Raw genomic sequence first — 5,284 nt, 5'->3', positions numbered from 1 at the left:
GGCCTTCAGAATTGAAAGGCTAGTAGTTGAAGGGGTCACATGTGGGTGAGGAGCCCGCTGGGATTGGGACTGGGAGGTGGAGCATTAGCAAGAGGTCAGGTGGGCTAGTGGGCAGTTGAGCTGGCCATCTCTCTTTTCCACAACTGGGTGCCCAGCTGGGTTTTGTTTCTTGCAGTACAGCAAAAGAATGGTTATAAGAAAAGTGGGGTAAGGCTGTCTGAGCAGGCTCATGAGGTCTGTGTCTGGACTCAAAAACAGTGGAGGGGCTGGAGAGATAACTCAGCAGTTGAAGGCACTTGCTTGCAAAGCCTGTAAACCCAGGTTTGATGCTCAGTATCCAAATAAAACCAGATGTAGAATGTGGTGCATGTGTTTAGAGTTAGTGTGCAGCAACAAGAGACACTAGAGCTCCCATTTTTTCTGTGTCTCTCTTCTCTTTCCTCTCTCTCAAATAAATAAAAATGCTTTTAAAATGTGAGTGTTGTGGCACATGCCTTTAATCCCATAACTCAGGAGGCAGAGGTAGGAGGACTAGAGCGAGACCCTACTTAAAATAACCAAACAAACAACAAGAACAACAAAAAAGTGGTGTTCCATCTTGTTTTAATATTTTTTTCTCCAAGGTATGGTCTCACTCTGGTTCAGGCTGACCTGGAATTTACTATGTAGTCTCAGGGTGGCCTCTAACTCATGGCAATCCTCCTACCTCTGCCTCCCAAGTGCTGGGATTAAAGGCTTGTGCCACCATGCCCGGCTTTTTTTTTTTTCCGAGGTAAATTCACTCTAGTCCAGGCTGACCTGGAATTCACTATGTAGTTTTCAAAAACACAAGTAAAATTTATTTTTGTTTTGTTTCTTGAAGTAGGGTCTCATGCTACCTCAGGATATATATATATATATACAAAAGATCCCAGAATCTGAGTTGTGGGACCTCCTGGAGGTCCTGCTGATGTATAGAGTTTCAGCCTAAAGTTATGCAACAGAGGAAATGTACTGGGAGTGGTCCCATGTGGCCAGAGCTAGAGGTCATCTTGCTGTGTTTTGGTGAAGACCCTATAGAAAAGTTGAGAGCAGAGCATTCTGGGTCATGCTACAGACTGGACCAGGGCCCTGCAGTTCTATCTTCTAGGGCAGCTTGTGGAAGCTCTCTAGGGACCCAGGTGACCAAAGGACAATCCTCTGTCCTGTACCCTGCATAACCATCTCTGAAACAACCAGTGAAAAAGAGGGAGAAAAGCCTTGGTTACAGCATGACCTCCTCTAACCCCAATTCTCTGCTCTGCAGGGAACTCAGCAACCCATGTCGGCTCTGCTACGTTTTGTTTCTTGCTGGAGTGTTCCCATCTGTACTGTACTTATAGTCCTGGCCACTGTTCTTGAAGCCTGGCCAGCAGCACATGTGTAGCTCCTGCATCTGCATCTCTCTGGCTCCTGGTCCCATATATACTCAGCAGTCAGAAGTCACTAAGTGGAAAGGCAGATACTTCCGCTGGCTTCTCCTTCATCTTCCTTCCTTCCTTCCTTCCTTCCTTCCTTCCTTCCTTCCTTCCTTCCTTCCTTCCTTCCTTCCTTCCTTCCTCTCTCTCTCCCTCCCTCCCTCTCTCCCTTTCTTTCTTTCATTCATTCTTTCATTCTTTCATTTTGGTTTTCCGAAGTAGGGTTTCACTTTCGCCTATGCTGACCTGGAATTCACTATGTAGTCTCAGGGTGGCCTTGAACTCATGCAATCCTCCTACCTCTGCCTCCTGAGTGCTGGGATTAAAGTCATGCACCACCATATCTGGATCATCATCTTTCTTTTTACATATTTTTATTCATTTATTTTTTTAATATTCTGTTTATTTGAGAGAGAGAGAGAGAGAGAGAGAGAGAGAGAAAGGAAGAGGCAGAGAGAGAGAGAGAGAGAGAGAGAGAGAGAGAGAGAGAGAGAGAGAGAGAATGGGCACACCGGCCTTCTGCCAATGCAAATGAACTCCAGATGCATGTGCCGCCTTGTGCATCTGTCTTACATGGGTCCTTTGAATTGAATCTAGGTCCTTTGACTTTTGCAGGCAAGTGCCTTAACTGCTAAGCCATCTCTCCAGCTGTTTATTCATTTATTTGACAGAGAGAGGGAGATAGAAAGTCAGAGAACGTATGAGTGCACCTGGGCTTCCTGCCACTGCAATTGAACTCCAGATGCATGTACCACTTTGTGTATCTGGGTACTGGGGAATTGGACCTAGACTTCCAGGCTTTCAAGCAAATGCCTTTAACTTCTAAGCCATCTCTTCAGCCCTCCCATTCATCTTTTCCTTCTGTTCAACTTGAGACCATGTCAGTCCTACATACTAAAAATTTCTCTAAGTACTCATAATTAGATCATGTCTATCTCTTTTTCAAAAGTCGTCAGTGACATCTTACAGCTTGTGAAAGAGTCTAAAAGCCCTAGCTTCACCATAGTGGAGTCTGTCTTACCCTACACTGCCCCAAGGGGCTTCTTACCCTCCTCCAGAGCTACCATGTGTACACTGAGGGCTCAGGCCTCTAACAAAACTCCCTGCCTGGCTCAAGCTTTATGCTTCTAGTTCTCATCCATCTATCTAGACAACCATGTCTGGCTGAAATCTGTTCACAGCCACCACAGAAGTGCATCTCACCTTCAGTCCAGAGACTAGGCTCAAGTTTCTATTCCTGGTGGGGTGAAGCATCTTTAAGCAGGACCATTTCTTTTTCTTTTTATTTGAGAAAGAGCAAAAGAGAGATAGAGTATAAGTGTGCCTGGGCCTCTTGCTGCCCCAAATGAACTCCAGATACAAGTGCATTTTGTGTATCTGGCATTTTTTTTTTTTTAAGTACTGGGGAATTGAACCCAGGCCGCCAGGTTTTGCAACCAAGGAGGTAGGACCATTTATCTTCTAAAGTCCAGATTAGACTGACAATGGGTGCACAAAGGACAGATAAATACACCTGGGTGTGTGTGGTCAAGCAGGAATGATCTCTTGTGAACAAGCACACAGATGAGCAAGCGCATACAAACAGCACACAGTGCACAAAAGTGTTGGATGTGGTGGTGTACAGCTATAATCTTAGCTGAAGCAGGAAAATTGTGAGTTGGAACCAGCCTGGACTACATAGTGAGTTTCAAGCTAGGCCTGGCTATAGAGGGGAAGCCTGTTTCAAACAAGCAGGGTTAGAGAGATGACTTTGTGGTTCAGATGCTTGCCTGCAAAGCCAAAGGACTCAGGTTCAATTCCCCAGGACCCACGTAAGCCAGATACACAAGTTGGCGCATGCTACTGGAGTTTGTTTGTAGTGGCTAGAGGCCCTAGCATGTCCATTCTCTCTCTCAATTAAAATAAATAAGAAGGGCTGGAGAGATGGCTTAGCGGTTAAGCGCTTGCCTGTGAAGCCTAAGGACCCCGGTTCGAGGCTCGGTTCCCCAGATCCCACGTTATCCAGATGCACAAGTGGGCGCACGCGTCTGGAGTTCGTTTGCAGAGGCTGGAAGCCCTGGCGCGCCCATTCTCTCTCTCCCCTCTATCTGTCTTTCTCTCTGTGTCTGTCGCTCTCAAATAAATAAATAAAAAAAAAAATTAAAAAAATAAATAAATAAGAATATGCCCTGGCACACCCATTCTCTCTCTCTCTCTCCCTCTTTCCCTGTCAAATGAATAAATAAGTAAATAAAATATTTTTAAAAAAATAAAATAAAATAAATAAAAATATTTTATAAAACAGCAGCAATAATAACAAAGTTGCAGGCAAAGAATCATAGGAACTGTCAGAGAAAACAGCTTCCCTGTACTTGCTGAGGTGGCAGGACAGATTGACTCAGATAACACCACTGCAGATTCAAAGCAAACAGACAAATTGACTTAAGTGTTGCTTTGGTTTTTGAGATTTTCTATTTTGAATCTCACTCTAAACTAGGCTGGCCTTAAACTCATGGTGATTTGCCTACCTCAACCTCTTAAGTGTTGGTATTACATATGTACCACCACACCTGGCTGAGAGGTGTTTTGTTTGGTTTGTTTTTTTGTTTTTTGAGGTAGGGTCTCACTGTAGCCCAGACTGACCTGGAATTCACTATGTAGTCTCAGGGTGGCCTTGTATTTATGGAAATCCTCCTACCTCTGCCTCCCAAGATCCTAGATTAAAGACATGTGCCACCACACCTGGTAAATTAATTTTTTTCTTTTCTTTTCTTTCTTTCTTTCTTTTTTTTTTTGTTTTTTGTTTTTCAGTTTTTCAAGGTAGGGTCTCGCTGCAGCCCAGGCTGACCTGGAATTCACTATATAGTCTCAGGGTGGCCTTGAACTCACTGTGATCCTCCTTTTTTGCTTTCTCCTTCTTTTATTTTTTATATTTTCTTTCTTTCTTTCTTTCTTTTTTTTAGTTTGTTATGTGTGCATGCACATGCTTGTGTATGTGATGTAGTGTGTGATGTGAATTGTATGTAGTGCATGTATGGGTGTGTGCAGAGGCTAAAGGAGATATCACCAGGTGTCCTTTTGTTCATCTGCCTACTTTCTTTTATATATATAAAATTTGACAAAGAGAAAGAGGGAGGGAGAAAATAGGCATGCCAAGGCCTCCAACTGCTGCAAATGAACTCAAGATGTATATGCTACTTTGTGCATCTGGCTTATGGGAATCCTGGGGAATTGAACCTGGTCCTTTGGCTTTGCAGGCAAGCACCTTAACCACTAAACAATCCCTCTATCCCTCTGCCTATAAATCTGCCTATTTTCTAGAGGAGCCTTTCAACTCAGATCTTCCATCTCTCTATGCTTGGAATAAACAAATTAAATATAAATATATATATTTGGATATTTGTTTATGATAAACTCAGTGCACTTGTTTGACATGTATAAGGACATGATTTTGTTTCCAGCGTCCCCCTATATATAACAATATATCTATAAATACAGATATCTGTCCCTATGATGTTTAACAATGGGCTCTGATCACCTCTTGAAGACTTGGTGCTCCCCCAGGAGCTCTGATACCTGGGTTCTGAGGGACCCTGAAAAAAAAATAGATATCTGTAATCAAGATGTTTTGTTTTTGCTTTTTGGAGGTAGGCTCTCACATCAGCCCAGGCTGACCTGAAACTCACTCAGCCCTAGGTTGGCCTCTACCTTAGCATCCTTAGTTCTGGGACTAAAGATATGCACCACCACACCTGGCTTTGTAATCTAGATTTTTTTTCTTATTCAGGTAAGGGTCTTGCTCTAGCCCAGGCTGACCTGGAATTCACTTTGCAGTCTCAGTGTGGCCTCAAACTCATGGTGACCCTCCC

General features: G+C 43.6%; 1 non-coding gene across 1 annotated transcript; it reads left to right on the top strand.

The window, feature by feature from the left end:
• The first annotated feature begins 4,917 nt into the window (after positions 1-4,917).
• LOC123463257 lies at positions 4,918-5,009 on the top strand. Its single transcript, XR_006638844.1, has one exon. It is a non-coding gene; the product is annotated as a small nucleolar RNA SNORD88 (small nucleolar RNA).
• The last annotated feature ends 275 nt before the right edge of the window (positions 5,010-5,284 follow it).

The sequence above is a fragment of the Jaculus jaculus genome, chromosome 8 (genome assembly GCF_020740685.1).
Source record: "Jaculus jaculus isolate mJacJac1 chromosome 8, mJacJac1.mat.Y.cur, whole genome shotgun sequence".
Lineage (NCBI taxonomy): Eukaryota > Metazoa > Chordata > Mammalia > Rodentia > Dipodidae > Jaculus > Jaculus jaculus.
The sequence above is the reverse complement of the archived record's forward strand: the minus strand, read 5'-3'. Positions and strand labels throughout refer to the sequence as shown.